Source organism: Gorilla gorilla, chromosome 4 (assembly GCF_029281585.2).
Source record: "Gorilla gorilla gorilla isolate KB3781 chromosome 4, NHGRI_mGorGor1-v2.1_pri, whole genome shotgun sequence".
NCBI classification, from domain to species: Eukaryota; Metazoa; Chordata; class Mammalia; order Primates; family Hominidae; genus Gorilla; species Gorilla gorilla.
In genome coordinates, this window is record NC_073228.2 from 141,144,978 (window position 1) to 141,171,267 (window position 26,290).

General features: G+C 41.7%; 1 protein-coding gene across 1 annotated transcript in view; it reads right to left on the reverse strand.

Annotated features, from left to right (window-relative positions):
• SPOCK1 (SPARC (osteonectin), cwcv and kazal like domains proteoglycan 1) overlaps window positions 1–26,290 on the reverse strand; it is a 525,708-nt gene that overhangs the window by 266,656 nt on the left and 232,762 nt on the right. The window lies entirely within an intron of this gene.

The window sequence follows — 26,290 nt, forward strand, 5'->3', positions numbered from 1 at the left end:
TCTATAAAGTGACCAGTAAACTGTCTGCCATCTATTACTATTGTCATTAGGATATGACATTTCCTTCTATCAAGATAAAGTTGACCTCCCTATAACCTACATCCATTAAGACTAGTTCTACCTCCTGGAATCAAATAGAACATATTTTCTCCCACTCCCACTTATTACATTGGCTTTTCCCAAATTAAACATCCTCAGTTCAACTTTCCATCAAGGCTTCCAGAGCTTCCACAGCCATCTCCACATTTCACTGCTTCTCATATCTCCAATTTTGCTATTCGCTTTGTAATGATAGACTCTAAATTTGATGGCCCTGACAGGGGTAAGGACAGTGTGACCTGAGGGGTCTTCACCCTTGGAATCTGCCATGAATGACCACTCCCACTCACTACTCTAGATCTCATTCTGTCACACATTCAGCCTAAAATTGTCCAAGCAACCTTGCCCAACATGTGGCCGTGGCACATGAGGGGTAGAAGCAAGAACCCCAAAACAAGCTGAAAATCACAGAGTGAGTTTCTGACAGCTGCAATGAGTCACATGCCTGGAGCTTCTGCTACACTGGTTCTTCAGGTAGGTCTTTAGATCACCTAAATCCGAAGCTCCATCCCAGATCTGCTGAATCTAATCTCCGCGGGTGGAGCCCAGGATCAGCATTACAGCACATACCCTCACATGTCTTCAGGACACTTCTGTACCACAACCCTGCAGTTTGGAGGACATCTAAAGTTGAAGTTCACTCAACCTGCAAAACTATCTGAAGGATGAAGAGACATCAACCAGGGTAAAGAAGAAACCACGGAGGGAAGGCAGAACATGGCAGGCAGAGGCTATGAACAAGGCATGGATAAAAGGCCCATGTGCCAGCGTGAGGAAAGGGCAGAGGAGGGCACTGTGAAGGGGAGCTGGAGATGAAAATGGGTGCCCGGCCCAGGGCCTGGCAAGCAGCAAGCTCAGTTCTTGCACCGAGAGCTGGAGGAGCTCTTCCAGGCCACTCAGTTCTGGTGCAGGTCAGTGGCAAACATGCCAGGTTTAGACTCCCCCTTGATTCAGATGCCACCAGCCATGCAGAAATTATGGCCTTGCTATGGTGAGTACCCATATCATCCTATGATTATGGAATTAATGCAAATTGTGTGATTTCTTTGCAATCTGTCTTCTGCTTATGTATCCATAATCAACCATAGTGCAGAAAACATAACATACATCTCTTCTGGACCCCAGCTATACAACCGATTATCACCAAATAGATTTGCAGAGCACTTTAAAAAAAAACTGCTTATCTTGTCGTCCATTTTGTGTTGCTATGAAAGAATACCTGAGACTGGGTAATTTATAAAGCAAAGAAGTTTATTTAGCTCAAGGTTCTACAGACTCAGTTCAAGGGCATGGCCCTGGAGTCTGGTGAGGGCTTTCCTGCTGCATCATGACATGGCAGAGGGGGTCTAAGGGGAAGACAGGAAAACCTGAGGGGGTGGCCTGGCTTCATAACAACTCGCTGTTGCAGGAACTAATCCATTTCCACGAGAACTAATCAGTCTCACAAGAACTCACTACCTGGGTAAAAGCACCAAGATACTCACGAGGGATCTGCCCCCCAAAACCCAAACACCTCTCATTAGGCCCCACCTCCCAACATCGAAACATTGGGGATCAAATTTCAACATGAGCTTTGGCTGCGACAAACAAACTTATCTAAAATATAGCAGTTTTAGATAAAAGTTTAGATGCAAAAGGCTTTGGGTTAACTGTTCTTACCTATTTCCCTACACATAACTTAGAGGTGAAGGATTAGCTACCAACAAACTTTTAACATTAAAAATAAAATTTACTATTCTTTTGATCTCATTACTAAGTGAGGAAATATAGAGAAGAATATACTTTCTAAGCCCTCTTTTCCCTTAAAAATCTATAGCATCTTAATCTTTACACCCTACTACTTAGCCCCTGATATTATAAAGCCTTAATATATCTTCTATTTTATGTGTATGTGTCAAATTCATTCATTGATCTGTTCAGTTAGTCAACATTTGTTGAGCACCTTTCTGCACTTGGGTCGTATAGGTGTAAGTGGCCCACCATCCTGTCCTCGAAACCCACAGTCTGGCAGAAACACCTGTTTCTATGTCTAGCTGTGAAGCAGAAGGCAGAAGCAACAGCTACTTCTGTGGCTCCCTCGGAACCATTCATTGATCTCTATCATGCAGTAAATTAATACAAAATTTTGAGATGACTGGTGATCAAAAACAGAGTTTTGAAGTCAACTCTGTGTTCAAAGCCTAGCCCTACCATTTCCTCGTTCTCTGACCCTGGGCCTCTCTGAATCTCAGTTTCCCCATCCGCACAGACAGGGATGAGTGAGAATAGTCCCAGTCTTACATGTTCATCATGCATATTCAAAGAGATGACTCATATAAAGGGCTTAGTACAGAAGCTGGAATATAGCCAGTGGTCAAAATCAGTAGACATCAATTAATGTATAAGCTATTAACAATTCTCCCTTAGGCTTTGAGGAACATTTACAGAGATTATGGTTTTCACAAAGCATTGTTCCTTCCCCATCTGAGAATCTTGGCCAAGGAGGCCCAGAAAACATTTCTTATGTTATCAAAGATAAGTTGACTTTTCCTTTAAACAGATGTCAAAGATCATGATGAGATCTGGAGCCCAAAACCTTAGTGTCACCGTGTATTAATTCTCTACAGACTATTTTGAAGATGAAACACAATCTATTTTCTTAGCAAACAGAAAACAACAGACAACTGGAAGCGTTAAAGAAGGCAGGAAGGAGTCAATTTTCCCACCACTAATGCTATTCTTTGTGGACATTCATAGCTCAGGCAAATAATTTGCTTGAGAGTTAATGTAAGAAAAACATTAATTATCAAAAATGCACATTTCCTTTGATGCAGTGGTTTCACTTCTAGGAACTTATCTCACAGAATTATTTATAGATGCATGATAGATTTAATTACAGCATATTGAATGAACTATTTTTGGTAATAACCAAAAACTAGAAATAAATCCAACAATGGAATCATAGTTAAATAAATAACAGTATTTCAGAAGTACACGACACAGAATACTATGCTATAAAAATTATGTATCAATAGACAAATTTTTATGGAGCACTAAGATGTATTACATGAAAAAGCAAGTATGCAGTTAAAAATGAATATGCATACATACATACTGATATATTTACATAGCCAACTTCTAGAGGGATGCAAAAAGGCTATTAAGAATAGTTATCTATGGGAAGAATTATTAGAGATAAAAAGAAACAAGAGAAAGAGTTTTACTTTGCCTTTTATGTACTTTTGAAGTATTTGAATTTTTTATGCTATGTGCATGTTTATTTTACTTAAAAAAACTTTACAATTCCAAGCTGTCAGTTCAAAAGCCAAAATGCCTTCCCAAATTATAAGTAACACTGAGCTAAAAAGAAACAAATCCAGAGGAAATTACAATTAGACATTCCTTGAAAAATTTGACAACCTTCAAGATAAAGGCAAGTAGTATTTTTAGTACAGATTTTTTTTTTTTTAAGAAATAAACAGTTGACAATCAGCTACTCTCCTTATTATGTGCGGCATAGTATAGCAGAGATTAAAACCTGGTTGAGGAGACACACTTGGATTGGAAACTTGATTCCAGGTGACTGTAAATCAGGGGTCAATAATCTATGGCCCACAGCCAAATCTGGCCTGCCACCTGTTTTATATAACCCATGAGTTAAGAATTATTTTTACATTTTAAAGTAGGTGAAAAACTTAAAACAATATTTCATAACACATGAAAATTTTATGAAATTCACTTTATTTTTTTTTCCAGGTTTTTTGTTTGTTTTTTTTTTTATCATTATACTTTAAGTTTTAGGGTACATGTGCACCTTGTGCAGGTTAGTTACATATGTATACATGTGCCATGCTGGTGCACTGCACCCACTAACTCGTCATCTAGCATTAGGTATATCTCCCAATGCTATCCCTCCCCCCTCCCCCCACCCCCACAACAGTCCCCAGAGTGTGATATTCCCCTTCCTGTGTCCATGTGATCTCATTGTTCAATTCCCACCTATGAGTGAGAATATGCAGTGTTTGGTTTTTTGTTCTTGCGATAGTTTACTGAGAATGATGATTTCCAATTTCATCCATGTCCCTACAAAGGACATGAACTCATCATTTTTTATGGCTGCATAGTATTCCATGCTGTATATGTGCCACATTTTCTTAATTCAGTCTATCATTGTTGGACATTTGGGTTGGTTCCAAGTCTTTGCTATTGTGAATAATGGCGCAATAAACATACGTGTGCATGTGTCTTTATAGCAGCATGATTTATAGTCCTTTGGGTATATACCCAGTAATGGGATGGCTGGGTCAAATGGTATTTCCATTTCTAGATCCCTGAGGAATCGCCACACTGACTTCCACAATGGTTGAACTAGTTTACAGTCCCACCAACAGTGTAAAAGTGTTCCTATTTCTCCACATCCTCTCCAGCACCTGTTGTTTCCTGACTTTTTAATGATTGCCATTCTAACTGGTGTGAGATGGTATCTCATTGTGGTTTTGATTTGCATTTCTCTGATGGCCAGTGATGATGAGCATTTTTTCATGTGTTTTTTGGCTGCATAAATGTCTTCTTTTGAGAAGTGTCTGTTCATGTCCTTCGCCCACTTTTTGATGGGGTTGTTTGTTTTTTTCTTGTAAATTTGTTTGAGTTCATTGTAGATTCTGGATATTAGCCCTTTGTCAGATGAGTAGGTTGCGAAAATTTTCTCCCATTTTGTAGGTTTCCTGTTCATTCTGATGGTACTTTCTTTTGGTGTGCAGAAGCTCTTTAGTTTAATTAGATCCCATTTGTCAATTTTGGCTTATGTTGCCATTGCTTTTGGTGTTTTAGACATGAAGTCCTTGCCCATGCCTATGTCCTGAATGATAATGCCTAGGTTTTCTTCTAGGGTTTTTATGGTTTTAGGTCTAACGTTTAAGTCTTTAATCCATCTTGAATTGATTTTTGTATAAGGTATAAGGAAGGGATCCAGTTTCAGCTTTCTACATATGGCTAGCCAGTTTTCCCAGCACCATTTATTAAATAGGGAATCCTTTCCCCATTGCTTGTTTTTCTCAGGTTTGTCAAAGATCAGATAGTTGTAGATATGTGGCGTTATTTCTGAGGGCTCTGTTCTGTTCCATTGATCTATATGTCTGTTTTGGTACCAGTACCACGCTGTTTTGGTTACTGTAGCCTTGTAGTATAGTTTGAAGTCAGGTAGTGTGATGCCTCCAGCTTTGTTCTTTTGGCTTAGGATTGACTTGGCGATGCGGGCTCTTTTTTGGTTCCATATGAACTTTAAAGTAGTTTTTTCCAATTCTGTGAAGAAAGGCATTGGTAGCTTGATGGGGATGGCATTGAATCTGTAAATTACCTTGGGCAGTACGGCCATTTTCACGATATTGATTCTTCCTACCCATGAGCATGGAATGTTCTTCCATTTGTTTGTATCCTCTTTTATTTCCTTGAGCAGTGGTTTGTAGTTCTCCTTAAAGAGGTCCTTCACATCCCTTGTAAGTGGGATTCCTAGGTATTTTATTCTCTTTGAAGCAACTGTGAATGGGAGTTCACTCATGATTTGGCTCTCTGTTTGTCTGTTGTTGGTGTATAAGAATGCTTGTGATTTTTGTACATTGATTTTGTATCCTGAGACTTTGCTGAAGTTGCTTATCAGCTTAAGGAGATTTTGGGCTGAGACAATGGGGTTTTCTAGGTATACAATCATGTCATCTGCAAACAGGGACAATTTGACTTCCTCTTTTCCTAATTGAATACCCTTTATTTCCTTCTCCTGCCTGATTGCCCTGGCCAGAACTTCCAACACTATGTTGAATAGGAGTGGTGAGAGAGGGCATCCCTGTCTTGTGCCAGTTTTCAAAGGGAATGCTTCCAGGTTTTGCCCATTCAGTATGATATTGGCTGTGGGTTTGTCATAGATAGCTCTTATTATTTTGAAATACGTCCCATCACTACCTAATTTATTGAGAGTTTTTAGCATGAAGGGTTGTTGAATTTTGTCAAAGGCTTTTTCTGCATCTATTGAGATAATCATGTGGTTTTTGTCTTTGGCTCTGTTTATATGCTGGATTACATTTATTGATTTGCGTATATTGAACCGGCCTTGCATCCCAGGGATGAAGCCCACTTCATCATGGTGGATAAGCTTTTTGATGTGCTGCTGCATTCGGTTTGCCAGTATTTTATTGAGGATTTTTGCATCAATGTTCATCAAGGATATTGGTCTAAAATTCTCTTTTTTTGTTGTGTCTCTGCCAGACTTTGGTATCAGAATGATGCTGGCCTCATAAAATGAGTTAGGGAGGATTCCCTCTTTTTCTATTGATTGGAATAGTTTCAGAAGGAATGGTACCAGTTCTTCCTTGTACCTCTGGTAGAATTCGGCTGTGAATCCATCTGGTCCTGGACTCTTTTTGGTTGGTAAGCTATTGATTATTGCCACAATTTCAGCTCCTGTTATTGGTCTATTCACAGATTCAACTTCTTCCTGGTTTAGTCTTGGGAGAGTGTATGTGTCGAGGAATTTATCCATTTCTTCTAGATTTTCTAGTTTATTTGCGTAGAGGTGTTTGTAGTATTCTCTGATGGTAGTTTGTATTTCTGTGGGATCGGTGGTGATATCCCCTTTATCATTTTTTATTGTGTCTATTTGATTCTTCTCTCTTTTTTTCTTTATTAGTCTTGCTAGCGGTCTATCAATATTGTTGATCCTTTCAAAAAACCAGCTCCTGGATTCATTAATTTTTTGAAGGGTTTTTTGTGTCTCTATTTCCTTCAGTTCTGCACTGATTTTAGTTATTTCTTGCCTTCTGCTAGCTTTTGAATGTGTTTGCTCTTGCTTTTCTAGTTCTTTTAATTGTGATGTTAGGGTGTCAATTTTGGATCTTTCCTGCTTTCTCTTGTGGGCATTTAGTGCTATAAATTTCCCTCTACATGCTGCTTTGAATGTGTCCCAGAGATTCTGGTATGTTGTGTCTTTGTTCTCGTTGGTTTCAAAGAACATCTTTATTTCTGCCTTCATTTCGTTATGTACCCAGTAGTCATTCAGGAGCAGGTTGTTCAGTTTCCATGTAGTTGAGTGGTTTTGAGTGAGATTCTTAATCCTGAGTTCTAGTTTGATTGCACTGTGGTCTGAGAGATAGTTTGTTATAATTTCTGTTCTTTTACATTTGCTGAGGAGAGCTTTACTTCCAAGTATGTGGTCAATTTTGGAATAGGTCTGGTGTGGTGCTGAAAAAAATGTATATTCTGTTGATTTGGGGTGGAGAGTTCTGTAGATGTCTATTAGGTCCTCTTGGTGCAGAGCTGAGTTCAATTCCTGGGTATCCTTGTTAACTCTCTGTCTCGTTGATCTGTCTAATGTTGACAGTGGGGTATTAAAGTCTCCCATTATTAATTTGTGGGAGTCTAAGTCTCTTTGTAGGTCACTCAGGACTTGCTTTATGAATCTGGGTGCTCCTGTATTGGGTGCATATATATTTAGGATAGTTAGCTCTTCTTGTTGAATTGATCCCTTTACCATTATGTAATGGCCTTCTTTGTCTCTTTTGATCTTTGTTGGTTTGAAGTCTGTTTTATCAGAGACTAGGATTGCAACCCCTGCCTTTTTTTGTTTTCCATTTGCTTGGTAGATCTTCCTCCATCCTTTTATTTTGAGCCTATGTGTGTCTCTGCATGTGAGATGGGTTTCCTGAATACAGCACACTGATGGGTCTTGACTCTTTATCCAACTTGCCAGTCTGTGTCTTTTAATTGGAGCATTTAGTCCATTTACATTTAAAGTTAATATTGTTATGTGTGAATTTGATCCTGTCATTATGATGTTAGCTGGTGATTTTGCTCGTTAGTTGATGCAGTTTCTTCCTAGTCTTGATCGTCTTTACATTTTGGCATGATTTTGCAGCGGCTGGTACCAGTTGTTCCTTTCCATGTTTAGCGCTTCCTTCAGGAGCTCTTTTAGGGCAGGCCCGGTGGTGACAAAATCTCTCAGCATTTGCTTTTCTGTAAAGGATTTTATTTCTCCTTTGCTTCTGAAGCTTAGTTTGGCTGGATATGAAATTCTGGGTTGAAAATTCTTTTCTTTAAGAATGTTGAATATTGGCCCCCACTCTCTTCTGGCTTGTAGGGTTTCTGCCGAGAGATCCGCCGTGAGTCTGATGGGCTTCCCTTTGAGGGTAACCTGACCTTTCTCTCTGGCTGCCCTTAACATTTTTTCCTTCATTTCAACTTTGGTGAATCTGACAATTATGTGTCTTGGAGTTGCTCTTCTCGAGGAGTATCTTTGTGGTGTTCTCTGTATTTCCTGAATCTGAACGTTGGCCTGCCTTGCTAGATTGGGGAAGTTCTCCTGGATAATATCCTGCAGAGTGTTTTCCAACTTGGTTCCATTCTCCCCATCAGTTTCAGGTACACCAATCAGACGTAGGTTTGGTCTTTTCACATAGTCCCATATTTCTTGGAGGCTTTGCTCATTTCTTTTTATTCTTTTTTCTCTAAACTTCCCTTCTCGCTTCATTTCATTCATTTCATCTTCCATTGCTGATACCCTTTCTTCCAGTTGATCGCATCGGCTCCTGAGGCTTCTGCATTCTTCATGTAGTTCTCGAGCCTTGGTTTTCAGCTCCATCAGCTCCTTTAAGCACTTCTCTGTATTGGTTATTCTAGTTATACATTCTTCTAAATTTTTTTCAAAGTTTTCAACTTCTTTGCCTTTGGTTTGAATGTCCTCCCGTAGCTCAGAGTAATTTGATCGTCTGAAGCCTTCTTCTCTCAGCTCGTCAAAGTCATTCTCCATCCAGCTTTGTTCCGTTGCTGGTGAGGAACTGCGTTCCTTTGGAGGAGGAGAGGCGTTCTGCTTTTTAGAGTTTCCAGTTTTTCTGTTCTGTTTTTTCCCCATCTTTGTGGTTTTATCTACTTTTGGTCTTTGATGATGGTGATGTACAGATGGGTTTTTGGTGTGGATGTCCTTTCTGTTTGTTAGTTTTCCTTCTAACAGACAGGACCCTCAGCTGCAGGTCTGTTGGAATACCCTGCCGTGTGAGGTGTCAGTGTTCCCCTGCTGGGGGGTGCCTCCCAGTTAGGCTGCTCGGGGGTCAGGGGTCAGGGACCCACCTGAGGAGGCAGTCTGCCCGTTCTCAGATCTCCAGCTGCGTGCTGGGAGAACCACTGCTCTCTTCAAAGCTGTCAGACAGGGACATTTAAGTCTGCAGAGGTTACTGCTGTCTTTTTGTTTGTCTGTGCCCTGCCCCCAGAGGTGGAGCCTACAGAGGCAGGCAGGCCTCCTTGAGCTGTGGTGGGCTCCACCCAGTTCGAGCTTCCAGGCTGCTTTGTTTACCTAAGCAAGCCTGGGCAATGGCGGGCGCCCCTCCCCCAGCCTCGCTGCCGCCTTGCAGTTTGATCTCAGACTGCTGTGCTAGCAATCAGCAAGACTCCGTAGGCAAAGGACCCTCCGAGCCAGGTGCGGGATATAATCTCGTGGTGCGCCATTTTTTAAGCCCGCCGGAAAAGCGCAGTATTGGGGTGGGAGTGACCCGATTTTCCAGGTGCCGTCCGTCACCCCTTTCTTTGACTTGGAAAGGGAACTCCCTGACCCTTGCGCTTCCCAAGTGAGGCAATGCCTTGCCCTGCTTCGGCTCGCACAAGGTGCGCGCACCCACTGACCTGCGCCCACTGTCTGGCACTCCCTAGTGAGATGAACCCGGTACCTCAGATGGAAATGCAGAAATCACCGTCTTCTGAGTCGCTCACGCTGGGAGCTGTAGACCGAAGCTGTTCCTATTCGGCCATCTTGGCTCCTCCCCTCCGAAAATTTTATGAAATTCAAATTTCAGTTTCCACAGATGAAATTTTATTAAAATGCAGCCACACCCACTAATTTGCATACTGTAATGGCAGCTTCCCTCTACAAGGCCAAATTGGGTTGTTGCAGCACATATGGACCCCAAAGGCCAAAAATATTTATTATCTGACCTTTCACAAAAATAAATTTGCTGATTCCTGCCCTATAAACTGACTTAATTGAGCCTCCGTTTCCTTTCCTGTAAGATAGGTACAATAATAGACAGCCTCCACTCCACAGAGCAGTTATGAAGCTTGAACGTAATGATGTATGAAATGCTTAGCACATACTAGTTTTTTAATATTACTTCTCACATTTTAACATTGAAATCAGGATTTTTTTTAACGGTCAATGGCATGTCTGAGTCCGTTCATAGAAGTGGGGGAAGCCCCACTGCACAGCCTCCCTGAATGCTCCCTCAGCTACATCCTCCCCACTGCCTGCCAACACGAGCTGCTTGCCCCTATGTGCAGAGCCTTGGGAAGCTGAATCTTTCCAAGAGAGCCTCGAGAGGACACACGGAATGGCTTCAGTATTCAGGAACAGGCTGTATTATGCTACAGAGAAAGGAAGTAAATGAAAGTAGCCTCAGAGGCATATCATAAGAGGGAGTACCAGGGATATTTACTAGTCCATGAAGATCAGAGCAAACAAATGTTCCAAGCTGGATTACTTGGGCTAAAACTGTACAAATCACAATTGCCTGTATTAGCTCACTGATTCTTCCACCAATTCAGCAAGTTAGGTAGCACCACCCCTATTCTACAGACCCAGAGAAGTCTGGGACGTACCCTACACACCAGCTGATGGCATAGCAACACCAAAAAGCAGAGTCTCAGCTTCTTTCCACCTTACCAGCATTTTCTTAAACTTGAGCTTGCATCAGAATCAACCAGAGGGCTTGTTTCAACATAGATTGCTGGCCCCCACACCCAAAGTCTCTAATGCAGCAGGGTCTGAGGTGAGGATGGAGAATTTGCATTTCTAACAAGTTCTCGGGTAAAGACCACACAGCTGTCTGAGGGCCACGCACTGAAAACCAATGAATTGTATCACTAAGCCACTGAAAACGTAAAGTCCTCACCCCTCCTCATCTTTCACACCTCCTATTCCTCAAAGTGAATCCCAACCAACCCCACCCACACAATAAACTATTTTCTTGTTTGTTTGCCTGTTTGTTTTCAGGAAAACAATCATACTTGTCTTCCCATTGTTGTCTTGATGGGACTCACTGCAAGACTAGGAGCCAGGAGACTGCAGACTAGTCCTGATCGGCCAGTAACTAGCTGGGGGGTTTTTGGCAAGTGACTTCTCTCTAGCCTTGGTTCCCCCTGTGTGAAGTGAGAAAGCCAAATCAGATTATTTCCAAGAGCTTCCTTATAGAACACAAGGCTGATGCTCCGATTCGACAGAGCAGCCTCCCTGCCTGAGTGGTCACCTTCAATCCATGAAACTCATAGATGGGTTCCCCTCAGTAATGAATGAACTAAAGAAAACTACTGGGTGAGACCTGTTTATGTAGGCACTAGCAAAATGGTGCCACAGATGGGCTTTTAGATGACTGCATGAGAGAGCTCACAGTAAAATGTTTAGATAGCATAAAAAAATTATGAAGCAAAAAGTAAATTCCTCATACCCCTCTCAGCCCATTCCTCCGAGATAATACATTACGATTTGGTACTGATTCAGGTATTTTATATGCAAATACAAGCATTTGTCAGATACGTACTCTGACATAATTAGGATCGTATTCGACATATTATTTGCTTTTTTATTTTTCTTCGAGACAGAGTCTTGCTCTGTTGCCCAGGCTGGAGTGCAGTGGTGCAATCTCAAGCTCACTGCAACCTCCACCTCCCAGGTTCAAGCAATTCTCTTGCCTCAGCCTCCTGAGTAGCTGGGATTACAGGCGCCTGCCACCATGCCCAACTAATTTTTGTATTTTTAATAGAGATGGGGTTTCACCATGTTGTCCAGGCTGGTCTCAAACTCCTGACTGCAGGTGATCCACCCGCCTCGGCCTCCCAAAGTGCTGGGATTACAAGCACGAGCCACCGTGCCCAGCCTAATTCACTTTCTTAATTACAATTCTCCCATCTCCCCCCATGCTATCTGGAAATTTATACCAGCAGGGTAATTTTCCATTTGGTACATTTGAAGAATCAAACTCATAGAGGAGAGCATGGTTCTAAGAAAAATGGTACACATATAGAGCAATACAGAGCAATGGAGAAAAATGTGGATGGCAGTCATGATCACACAGCAGCCACTGAGAATATTGTATGCAAAAGTTCCTAGAATATTGTATGCAAAAGTTCCTACAGCATGAGTTACTTAATGTCAGGCATTATCTTTCCTGACTGATCCCTGCCCTGTCATACTTCAGCCTGAACATCCCTGCAGACAGAAACAGTTCTTCCCCTTTCTCTTCCAGGGCAGGCCAGCTCATTGTTGACCAGATATAAACACTAGGCACATAGTTTCCAAACACATAATAATGCCTCTTCATCTGAGAGTGGTAGGGCCTTTTCTTTGGTGTCTGAGATAGCATGATGTTCTAAAAATGTAAGAAGTTGTTACTTGATACACTAACAAAGCTACAATTAATCTGGCATGCACTTCAATTCTCAAACAACATGAGCTAAGTCAGAAGACAGGAATCCCTAAGAGCATGCCCTTGGGGCTGTGGCATGGATCTGTGGATACGGCTTCACACTTCGAAGCTGGACAACAGCACACTGGTAGGGACACGCATAGGAACTTGTAGGGATCTAACCTACCCCCTCCAGGTCCTCGGTGGTTACTCTGTAAAGACAATGACTTCCTATGCCATTCTTTATTCACCCGCTACTTGCCTCCCCAAGCACCTGAATGTCAGGCAAAAGCACTTCCTTTTCTAGAGGACAAAAATCCCTCTACATGAGCCTCACAGTGAGAAGTCACACTGCCTTTGGAAACGTATGTCCGCATCTACAGCTCTGGATAGACAAAAGAGGGCACCAACATCATTTATTCGCCTGCTTTTCTTACCAAAGACAATAGAATTCACTCAGAGCAATAGGTTAGTTCTAAATTCATGAAACTGAAGCTCTACAATGAGTGAGTAGGTTGCTTTTCTTTACTAGGAACATCCAGTAATTCTGCCATTTTTCTTTCTTACTCCCTTGTATTTGCAATAAATGAGGCTTTGATTGTAAAAGATTGACCTAATTTACTTATTAGATATTCTTGCAAGCTGCATAGACATAACTTTGGTAAACTGAATCTACCTCAGACATACCAATTAGGCAGGCTGTTTGAGGAAATTCTATGGAGAGTCATTGTATAAAACAAATTATCACCTCTCAACAGTCCTGCCTTATCACAGAACTGCCTAAACTCAAGGTCAGAAACAATCTCAATAGTATCTCTGTCCTCGTCCAATGTTCAATTTCCCTTACATCAAACCAGCCATGTGGCTGTCTACTCTTACATGTACACATCCCAGGAACGGTGTCTCAGTCTCCTCCATGGCAGCCTACCCCCTCACACAGCTTGGGATATGAAAATGCCATACTTGGATTGAGCCAAAAGCCATCCCTTTGCAACTCCCACCCTCTAATTCTAGGGCTACCCTATGGAACCAAATAGAATCCTCAACTCCCTGTGAGCAACCTACAAATATCCAGGTATGGCTATTATGTCTGAAGGAGTTCAAATGTCCACACACTGCACCAGCTTATGTTGAGGCTGCCCCCAGTTCTAGGTGTCCCACCATGCTACCCCTGCTTTTAAAACTATTCATAAAGCACTCGAAACCATTTCTGGGTGAAGGAATTTGTGCCTTGCTATGAGAACAGACTGACGAATGCTCACTCTTAATCTGACAGTATAATTTTATCATTACAAACTGGGAATTTCTCCTCCTGCCTAATCACTGGTAGAAATAACAACTCAGGATTTACCTCGCTAAAAGCAAAAATCATAATTATTAGCAGATGCCTGCCAACATTTACATGGCTTATATCCAAAAATTATATTTTTTCCCAAGGGTATATTTTTCTCCTACAAATAATTTTATCTTAGCAGGGTCACCGCAAAGAGATGTGGCTTAAAATTAGGCATTCTGTGGATTTCTATTGGTATTTTTTATGGCTGTTTCATAATACCTGCTTGAAAACATTACAAAATGAAACTCTTGCATGTACGCACTGTGGTAACGTGCCCAAATTCTTCCACCATGAGAAACCCTTTCCACTGTCAAAAAAAAAATTATAAACTCCACCTCCCCTTGACCTCTCCAAAGGTAGCTATCATGCTAATCATTCTGTTAGTTGCTGAGAATTTTATAATGACAAGATCTAATATGGATTTGATAATGTCTTTAAGATGTGGATTTTACTGAGCACATCAGCATCCATACACGTTTGAGGAACATATGTAAATATGTACGTATGCGTGCAAGGAAAGCATTTCCCACCCGCGTAAAGCTCACACTACACTGTGAAGCTCCACATAACACTGCCCTTGGCTCTGGTGGCCTATAGGGAAGAATACTGACATTCTTAATCCATCATTTGCCTGTGGGGTTGAACTAATCTACAGTGTTAGCATGGAGGAAGGTAACTATGCAGTCAGGCATCAAAGCTCTAGTTTGGATTCTGAATGTCTAACCAACAAGACTGGCTCCGCCTGCCATTTGGCTGAAGAGAGAAGAACCATATGCTTCCATTAATTGGCAGCACAGATCATCTGAACTCCTTGTTCCTGCCAGGAAAAGCCCAGAACTCTCTGTTCCCAATGCTAATCAGTTACCAGCAACAAAACAATCAGAGTATTCCCTGATGGAGATGCAGGCCAACCATTCTTCTTGATATTGTCAATTTCGTCCATGTATCAAGCCAGGCCTTTAGAAGACAGTGCACTCTGAATTATTGAGTTAACTTATAGAACTGTACTTTGGCACTAAACATCATTGTATACTGAAAGATCTTGGATGAAGTAATCATAAAAGCTTACTGGGGTATTCACTGCCAGATACTGGCGGGAACACGGGCCAACCTGACAAACCCCCTTCTGAGAACCCACAGGAGGAAAGCATCTCTGGCCTCACTACTATGAATACCTGTATTTCTCCTGAATGCCAGCCTTGTTTACACATCATGGGAACATAGTGCTCTGTGTGTCCTTCTCTGCTTTGTTAGGAAGCTCTGAGCCCAGTTACAGAAGTATCCAGAAACTCACTGGGCATGTGATGGAGTAACAACATACATAGCATGGCTTTGCTATGCCTTTAATTTACTTATACTCAAATGTTTTTTCTTATACTCAAATGTTTTCATCTATTCGTGTTATCACTTGACACTTACATATGCCTATAAGTTGTTTTTTGGTGAATGAGGCAAAGACAAAAACAAAAAAAGACATATTGGGTTATCATGTATTTGGTTACAGATTCAAGGACCACTGAGTGACAGTTCAAGTAAGTTCCTGCAGGGAAAGTGAGCATTCATGGACGTGAAGTAAAGGCAGGAGGAGAACTCAAGTGCATTGATTACCATATATTGAAGTTAGGAAGGGAAAGGGGGAGGTAGAGCAGAGTTCAGGGCAAGGGCCTGAGAGTGACACAACCCTGGGCAAATTTAGGACCTGAATGTCACAGTGGCTCCAGTGGGCTCGGAGGATAATTTTTCACCTAATTAGGGATTGTCTTGCCTTGGCAATGACTGCAACTAACATTTTCCACCTTCTCTAGCCCTTTCTACCATGAATTTTGGAGCCAAAGAAGAAGATGAGCAGTGCAGGGCCATCTACTGTACACAGCACCCATCCTCTGCTAAGCAGTTCCTCCTGGCCAGGCTGCCAGTGCCCATGGAATTACCCACACCCTCCTGGCAGCAAGGAAACTCAGCACCTCACATCATCACTCTTGAGATCACATGGGTTCCACTTTTGTTCTTTGGGAACTGGCATATGTTTCTAAATCCTGGTGGCACCATATTCTGTATGGATTTTTGAGTATGAGACTTGTGCATGTGTGCATGTATGAGGGCATGGGCTATGTTTCCCTCTTTTAAAGGCTAAACCACTCCATCTCCAGGTGATGGAGGCCACACAGAAATAGCAATTCAGGCTCTTATGCTTATTACAAGTGGCTTTAGGCCTTGTACTGGTCCACTGTGTGCTGCTATAATAGAGTATCATAGACTGGGTAATTTATAACAAACAGAAATGTATTTGGCTTATGGTTCTGGAGTCTGAGAAGTCCAAGATCAAGGGGCTGCATCTGGTGAGGGCCTTCTTGTTGTCTCAGGACATGGGGGCAGGCATCACATGGTGACAGAGGGCAAGAGGTCAGACTCACAGCCTCAAGTCCTTTTACAATAGATAGGCATGGCTCCATTAGTGAGGGTGAAGCCCTCATGACCTAAACAGCTCCCCTACGCCCCACCTCTCAACATTATTGCATTGGGGATTATGTTTCCAACACATGCTTGTGGGGGGAACACATTCAAACCACTGCGGGCTCCTGTGGTTTCTGAGCACAGTCCCAACAAAGACAACTTCTGCTCAGGCAGTGTGTCCCGAACTCTGCGAGGCACTGCCTCCACCCCAAGGGCTACGCAGCTGCACCAAGTCAGAGGGACCCCAAGGATGCATCAACCTCCAGCACACACGTGCCACAAGCAAAAGACAAGAAGAGAAGCCACAAATAGCCCAAAGGCACATTTACCCTCTTGCTGTATTTTTTTTAATAATTGATTTTCCAGCACTGAAGAATTAAGTTTCACACACAAAAACAAATGTTCATTTCCAGCTGCCTTTGAGCAATCCATAGTCCTTAGAATGCTGACCCAAGCCCTCATAACCATCGTCAGCTAGAGTTGGGTCAGGGGTGCTCTCTGCCGGTGGCATGGGTGTTAGTTTGTCCGAGTCCCACCACTCCCAGTGTTACTGCATCAGGCCCACCTTGCTATCTGCAATCCTGCTCTGGGTGTTTCAAGGTGCCTAGCAGAATGAGACTTGAGAGACAAAGGGAAAAAGTGAAACAGCCTACTAAAGTAATGATTGACATTTCCTTCATATCTCTTAACAAAAGTATTTTTAAAAGAAGCATCCCATCTGCATTGAACTGAATGTTTGTGTCCCCCCCAAAATTTATGTGTTGAAATCCTTTCTCCAATGTGGTGGCATTAGAGGTGGGGCCTTTGGGTGGTGATTAGGTCATGAGGGTGAACCCTCTTGGATGTGATTAGAGCCATTATCAAAGGAACCCCAGAGTTCTTGAGCTCTCTTTCCCCCAACATGAGGACACAAGAAGGTGGCCATCCACAACCTGGAAGAGGGCCCTCACCAGCACCCAGTTATGCTGGCACCCTCATCTCCAACTTCTGGCCTCCAGAACTGTAAGAAATAAATTTCTACTGTTTGTAGGCCACCCGGTCTATGGTGTTAGAACAGAAGCCCCAAAGGACTAAAGCATGATCAGATTTCACTTCTGCAGCACTGAGCGATAAGCTATCAGAAAACATTTCTCCCCACCAGATGCTCCCCTTCGTCTCTACCTCCAAACATCTGCCCATCTTCAGAAAGGCCCCAGGTCACCTCTTCTAGGATCCTTTTCCTGACCTTCAACCAGGAAGGGCTAATTCCTGGCCTGAGCCCCAACTCTGCCAGCTTCTGTCAGGGCACCTCAAACACATCCTTTGAGTGATTTTATTTCGTGTGTGTCTCTTGGCTCTGTAGACCACAAGCCCCCTGAGGAGAGCACTGTCACACTCCCCTCCACAGTCCTCACCAAGTCTGTGAGTTCTTGATTCAATGATTAACTGATCAATGAGCTCACACCCTTGTGGAATAGGCAGAGATATCAAAAACCACTAAGATCCTTCCCAATATGAAACACCAGAAGAAGACAGCAGTACTCTATCTCCTGCCAAAGCTTTCTTGCCTTTTTCATGTGCATTCTGAGATTGAATCAGGAGGTTTACCCCTCATGCCACATGTGTAATAAATGTCATAATTTCTATGTTACAGATAAGAAAACTGAGGTACCCACTTAGGTACACACAGCTATTAGAGGGAAGAGCTAGAAAATAAACCCATTCTCTGAGACTGCAAAGCCCCAGGGCCTTTCCACTATACCACATTGCCTTTCATCAGGCATGGTTTCTGGGGCAGATTGAACATTTAACAGGTTTCCAGCAGTTAATTGCTACACAGTACAATTGAGGAGCTTATCAAAACAAAACCCCCATCTCAGGCCTGAAAGTTGTAGAGGACGCAGGTGATGCCTGCAGGTTTTTCTCCAAGCAGCCATTTCCTGATTGGGAAAATGCAATAATCCATTCTACGTTCTCAAATGAGAAAAATTTAACAGCATTATTGATTGATTTTAAAATTCAGCTGACATTTTTTTCCCTATTGAGAATTTTCCCAAACCAAGGCTGGTTCATTAGGACTCAACAAGTACAATATAATTAATTCAGGGACTGTTGTTCTAGCAGGTGGATTAACAGGAAGGCTTTTCCCCCCTTTTATACAACTAACACCACATTTTATGAGTTTGGGGAAAGGTAATAAACATGTCTTTAAAATGGATTCGTTCGTGCTGAAAGAACCTCTTAAACACAGTATTAGAAAGCTGCAGTGCCCCATAATTGCAGGGAGAATTTTACCACCCTTCATCATTCACTACAATTCCCTCCAAAGGGTGGAGCACAATCCAGAATGGCTTTTGCTCCTTGGTTCTAGGGGCACAGAGTCCTGAGAGCTCTTTGTGAAGTCAGGGTGAAGCCAGAACACAATCTCATAGCCGACCCCAGCACTCAGTGAGGAAATAGAACCTACACAGTTCCTGGCAGAACTGACTGAGCAGGAAGAAATGCTCTTTGTAGAGAACATACCACATACCTACTCCTTGGCTCTTTGCAAACATGATCTCTCCACAAATGGCCTACAAGACAGCTGTGATTAGACCCACTCTACAGATAAGAAAACAAAGGCTTATAAATCATTCTACTATAAAGACACATGCACGCATATGTTTACTGCGACACTGTTCACAATAGCAAAGACGTGGAACCAACCCAAATGCTCATTAATGATAGACTGGATAAAGAAAATGTGGCACATATACACCATGGAATACTATACAGCCATAAAAAAGGATGAGTTCATGTCCTTTGCAGGGACCTGGATGAAGCTGGAAACCATCATTCTCAGCAAACTAACACAAGAACAGAAAACCAAACACTGCATGTTCTCACTCATAAGTGGGAGTTGAACAATGAGAACATGTGAACACAGGGAAGGGAGCATCACATACTGGGGTCTGTTGGGGGATGGGGAACTAGGGGAGGGATAGCATTAGGAGAAACACCTAATGTAGATGACGGGTTGATGGTTGCAGCAAACCATCATGGCACATGTATACCTACGTAACAAACCTGCACATTCTGCACATGTACCCCAGAACTTAAAGTATAATAATAATAAAAAAACACTGAAAACAGATGAAAAGTAAAGACACATGAAAGTAAAAAAAAAAAAGAAAACAAAGGCTAGATAAGTCAAATGACTCAAATGTATACAATAAGCTTATGGGAGAGGCAAGATTTGATTTGAGCACTTTCAACTCTTGCCCTTTCCTCTACAGCTCACAGTGTCCCATAGGATTCTGTAGGAAGAGACTTCTTTGGCCTTTTTTGCTTTTTATTCTGAGCCCTCTCCACCCCTGATGGTTAAAAGGCCCATTTAATTCCATTGGTTTTATTTCAGTTACAGTATATTCATAACTCATTAGCCAAACTGTAACCTTTGAAATAAGAGCATCATGCTTCAAATTTTTCATTTTTCCTTTATGAGAAAACATATATGGAAAACTATTCTGCCCAAACTTAACTACCATAGCTCCCAAGGACTTCAGCAACTATCTCATCTACCCTTTTTATTTCAGAGATGGGTGAACTAAAGTCCAGAAAGGACATGTGATTTGCCCAAAGTTGCACATTTTAACAGTGGCAGAGCCATGTCCCACCTCAGCGCTCCTCCTGGCATCCCACACTCTTCAGGCCAAGCAGTTTACATTTAAAAATACTAAGAAAAAGCAGCCCCAATAGCAAAACAGATGGAGCCAAGAGAAACATCCATCAGTGGGGGAATAATTGAATTAATTGTGATATATTAATACAATAGAATAGCACAAGATAAAATAATTCATTAGATCAACAACTATCAAAAAGTTACCTCAAAAGCAATGTTAAGTGGAATAAACAGATTAGAGAGGGAAACATTAATTTCTATTGCAAAATATATAATGTAACATTGCCTGTATACATATACATGACATAAAAACATAAGGACATGAACAGAAAAGCAAATTAATGATATGGTCACCTTTAGAGAAAAGAAAGTGGGAAAGAAGAAGGGGCACCCATGAGATTCAAATTTTAAAGCTGATGTTTTATTCTCTAAAATAAGCAAACACGCAAAGGCAGACAAAGACAAAAGAGAAAACATTCAATTTGATCAAACATCAAGGCAGAAAGACTGAGTTAAAGTAGGAGCACACTAATATTTGAATTAATAGCTTTCTGTTTCTTCCCTGGAGTACTGAATTAGAATGTTTAAAAATCAATACTCCAAAAGTTTTTTTAAATACGACTATCTTATTGTCACAATGAAGAAACAGAAGAAAAGATGGCAGTGGGAACAGGCTAATTAGGCTGGAGCCGAGTGTGCGTGTCTGGGGCAGAGAGCAGGTTAATGTGAATAAGATGAGTAGTTGCTGTTGGGGAAAGCATATTCCTAATTATGTGGAAAAGGCAAAGGTGAGAGGGAGAAACCAACCAGACCAAACATGAGCGAGCCAGGAGAAAAGTATTAAGATGCTTCCCACAAATGAGGCCAGCTGCCTCTGAAAATCCACAGCTCCAGGGATCAGATAAGGTGAACAAATTCTTAAAAAAACTGAAAAACTTTCAAGGCCCTATAAATGCTAATCAGAAGTTCTTTTAGGGTGAGGCTAAACTCCACATTATGAAGAAAGCTATGGGGACTTAAGATTTCTATTAAGCCTATTATGTAAATTTTCAGATTAATCTAGAGAAGGAAAACTCCCCTTCTATGGAAGATTTTTAGAAATAAGCAATCTTGACTCCCCAGGCACCCTTTAAGACCTTGGCAAAACACAAATGCTGTGATAATCCACTGGGCTGGTGGTTCCAGAAACACAGCTGGAACATGAAAAGAACTCCCTCCTTTTGAGTTTTAGAATTTTTGCCTCAAAATAGTTCAGGGCTTTGGTCAGGATTTGAGTTTGTCAGGATCTTGGTATAATAGACTGGAAGTCAAAGGGTGAGGTCTTTCTTTTCTTCTATTCACGAGAACAGCATGAGTGAAAGGGGCCCCTGACTCTCTGAGTTTTATTTTTATCTGGAGATCAATTTCTACAAGTTCACATGCTGCTTTGAAGATCACCAGCAACATCTGAGGTTTATCTACAGCCAGTCTGCTCTGGAAGAATGATTAGTATTCACTCCAGAATAAAAAGCATCATCTTTAAAACCAATGTCTATACACTTTATCTAAAGCGATCATTGATTCCACTTTAAAGGAACCCACTTGTCTCAGGAAAGTCCCATGCTAAATCTCTCCAGCCATTAGTCCTACAGTGGCTTGTCTCCTCTAGTGGAACTTCATAGCCAAATAAATTGGGGAGGTTCTTTCCTGAGTGCACCCTGCCTCCAGCAGAGAACCTGTTAGTGTTCCATCACTTTGAGACATCTTCATGTAATCAGAATTTTATTCTAAAGTAGTATAGTGGTTATATACATAAATTACCTTCCAAACCCTCCAGTGCACAAAAAAATCTTTTTGTTCAGCAAAAGTACTATAAATAAGTTTCCATTTTCTTCTTCTAAAAGAACTAGTCAGGAAGCTTTGAAACACCTTGTTAGAATTCACTTTGCTGTATGTTCACCCCCTATTCAATGAATCCCCAAAGCATTAACTTTATTTTATTTTTACAACAGCTTTGTGGTTCAATAAATTCTATCTTTCATTCCCCTCCAGACCCTCATCAAGCCATCTCACTTAAAGGCAAAAGATACAATCTTTGTGACAATACCTTTACTATTTGTATTGAAGGTAACTGTTACCAGCAAGTGTTGGTTGTACAGCATCAGGGAGCCTGGTCCACATACCAAAGGCACAGACTGCATAAGCCCAAGGCATAGCAAAAAAACATCACCTCAACTAAAACTGACCTGTCACCTGTATAAACACTTGACATATTAAGGATTTCCCTGTTACCCAGACCAACTCTACTCACTTCCCTACCCCCAGTAGGACTTTGGATGGATGTCTCTGAGGACTGATAACTGGGAGTGTCCCCCAAGAGATGTCTTCCTTAGTGTTGTCCCTATTATCCAGTTCAGTGCATTTAAACATCAGGCATTTGGTAACTGCTTATGGAATGAAGGAAGGAATGAACACATTAAGAGCCTGAAACTCTTCAGCTCCAATAATGGGGATCTGGAGTGTACCGGTACGATGCCCCAACACTAGTTAAGACAAGCCAGTGTCAGCGTAGCTCCGAGAGCTTCAGAACATCACAACTTGGAAGGCCACCAGAAAGGAACAAAAGGAGAAGGGAATAAAATCAGAGTGGAATGGGAAGAAAGCCACTAGGAGAGGCTGCTAAATAGGAAGAGAATGAAAACAATCAATGACTTGCTGATCACTTGTCAAGCACTTCCTATATGCCAGGTATATTAATTCACTTCATCTTCTCAGTGCTATTGTTGAAAGTACTTATCATTATTGCCACTTCCAGATAGGAAGATTTAGAATCAGAGAAGTTAAGCTACTTGCCCAGGATCACACAGCTAGTAACTGACAGAGTCAAATTCTAAACTTGGAGAATCTGACTCCAAACCCTAAGACCCCAGACTGCACTTACCAAAGTGTATCATGCCAAATACATTACCTCCTCTGAGTATCTGATAGGTGTGTAGTGGAAAAAAATTGAAAATATGGTCACAGGCAAATTTGGAAAATGATAGGTTAAATGGGCTTCTTTACTGAAAGACGCCTCAGAGTTTTTAAGTTGATAATGAGCATGTGAATCTTCAAGAGATGAGGGTACATGTGTGTCCCTTATTTGACCATCAATGGTTTTCTTGGGGAAGCATCTTGCTGACCCAGATCCCCACTGAGAAGTACTAACCTCATATGCGCTCCTGAGTTTGTCAGGGACCAGTTAAGGGAAGGTGCTGGCAAGGCAAAGTGGCAGAGGCAACCAAAAGCTCTGGAATCACCCCAGAGCTCTGCAGCCTCAGCCAGCCCTCTGAAGGTCCATCCGGGGGCCTTCATTTCTCCTGACTATGCAAGATAAGAAACCCATTTGCATTGGCCCATGGCTCTCTCAAACTGTGCAGTCTGCCCAACTCTCTCTGCACGGTGTCTTTCTTTGTGGACTTCACAAGCGAAATTTCTCACCTGAGTTAATCATTGCCTTCAATTCTGAACTCCTGTCCATCCTTTCTGTGAGGAGATTTGGCATTAAATCATTACAAGACAAAAGGATATACTACTTATGCCACTTTACCCTAATCTCAGGAAGAATTCTTAGAAAAGTCTGAAGTTGATGGCCATTATACTCCACTGACAGAAACATTAAAGATTCACTTAAACATAACAAGTTAAAGACATTCTGAGTCTCATCACTGGAGAGCACCAGGTGAGATACTTTTCTTCTAACTGCCTTAGAGTCAATTACATGATGATAGCACTCGCTCCATGAAGCCCTGTTGTTCAAAGTTCAGTAAATATCTTTAAGCAGAGAAGCAATTACAGCTAAGTAACTATTTCTTGAATACTTTGAGTCTTCTAACTATTCACCACACCAACACGACAATCAGAAGCTGCATGGGCATTTCAGAGGTCAAGCTGGAGAGCTGAATTGATAAGTCTGACCACCGGTGACAGCCAGGGCCCAGGGCTCCAAGGCAACGAATGATGCCATGAAGAATTTACCCAAGAGTCCTAGAGGAGTGACATCATTTAGCAAGTATGTTTTTGGGTTCCTAATTATAGCTGTTGTCACCAAACCAAATTCTCTAAAATACTGCCCTCATCATGTCACTCGCCTGCTCAAAGACTTTCTATGGCACCCCACTGCCAAGAAAACAAAGTTCAAATTTGGCTGATTGGTATGGAATGTCCCCTCAACCCATTTCAAATCCACCTTTCTGACTACACTATTACCAGAATTCTCTATGCTGGGCCTTCCCTCCCCTCCTCTCCCTCTATATTCCAAGCCTACTCCACACCCACCTCCATCATGAAGCCCCTTCCATCCCCATCCTAAACCATATTTGTCATCTGAAACTCTGAAGACACTCTTCAACAAGTTCTATTTCTACAAACTAAAACTTTTCCCTAACCACAAACCCATTTTAACTATGTTTGATTCTTTTTTCAGCTGAGGAGAGGAAATGACTCCTCTCTTTGGCTGTCATCTTCCACTGGAGTTCAGTAATCCTCCTAGTTTCTGGAAGATGAAATGCACTACATCTTCCATGCCTGTGGTTTATATTTCACCAAGTGGTGTCAGCGCTGATAGAGTAACCTCCCATTTTTATTGAGCCGCACACAATGTAATTGATGACATCTGCTGGGGCTGATATTTTAAGTGAAGGCTATTCTCAGCTCTGCCTGTGCTCCTCATGGTTCTGTATATAAATAGCCAACGGCAGCTACCCCTGAGGTACAAAGTGGGGATACTCAGCTAAGGTCCTTAATTATATCCCATAAAGTCATAAGGTTTTCTGGGATGGTTAATCTGAGCAGACCCAGTTTTCAAGCCTGCAGAGCTAGAAAAAGAGAACAGGATGGGGCTCTGCTGGATATAGCTGCCATCATTCCTAGGAGAGAAAAATCCTTGTTTGAACTGTTTACCTACTCAGGTTTAAAGACGGTGATTTTGTGGTTCTCAAAATTTCTGTGTTAACTCCCAAACCAAGGGAAGCTATCATTTATATCCCAAGTGGCAAATGACACCTACCTTGATGTATTCCTTCTCCAATATGCATTAGTAAAAGTAAAAATGTCTTCCCTCGGGAGAGTGTATTCATTTGCAAGCTTTGGCAAAGAGTAATTTTTGAGTTATTTAGGCAACATTTGATCCTTATAGCACAAGAACCTATTTCTAGTTCTTAGCTAAAAAGAATCAGTTCACAGTGACAGTCAATTGAGTTACCTTTGCAAGCAAAAGCCTGGTAGGGTTGTTTGCAGAAGGGCTTGTTTATCAGGCACAGACAGGGAATTTGTTGCTCTTTAACTACCAGTATTCTTCATAGATAAAGTTTTATCCTATTAAAAAGTTTTAAAATTTTTGATCACTTTTAATACAACATTTCTAAACTAAGTTACAAATAAATGCCTTCATATGCTTTTGAGTGAATCATTGTGATGATTCAGTCATTGTTAGGATTGTAGAAGAATAATTCCCTTACCACTCTAAGGCTGCTAAGATATGTATAGTCCAGATAGAGCCTCCAAAGGAAGGTTTTGCTGGACACCTTGCCCTTTACAAAAACATATACAGTTCTCCATCTGTAGATTCACATGCTTCCCTGAACACACCTGCATCACAGCCATTAACAGATCCCACCACAATTGTTGACTGATTTATTTCCCTACTCTCCACTCTGAGCTCCTGTAGGGTAGGCACCACAGCATTTTTCTCTATCCCCAGTACCTGGCTTGGTGCTTGGGCATACAGCGAAAGCTCAATAAATGTTTGAGAATGCTAGCATGCATGAATGAAAAAATGTTACACTACTTCAAAGCATATGATAAATGTATATATGGAAATTTTAATACCATTTTTGCTTACGAGAAAACCAGAGTCCAGAGGTAGTGACCCATTAAACTGACAAAGCAGAGGGCAGAAAGGAGCACCTTCCTCCATGTCAAATGTCAATGCCTCCCTCGATTTCTTCGTATCAAGTTGACCATCATGATCACATCAAATACTCACATTACAGAACTGAAGCTGATTCTCAGAAGCATGAACGCTTTGAGATGTGGTAGGTAATACCGTTTCATTGTGTTTTGGCATTAATTCCATATGAACACATGAAGTGCAATCTACCATCATTTTCAACAGCACCACACATGGAACAACGGGGGAAGGGATGTGATTCATGGCAGGTCCTCACTGTGTCTTAAATAACTCACAGGAGGACACTGTTAGTGATTTACAACAGCTATCATGAGAGACTGGTTTGATGCTTGCTGGGGGAATGGGGGTGGAGAAAGCCTTCTGTGGGCCATGCTTAAACCCAAGTAGTCATCGAGCTAACTCTGAAACAGGCTTCTATTTAG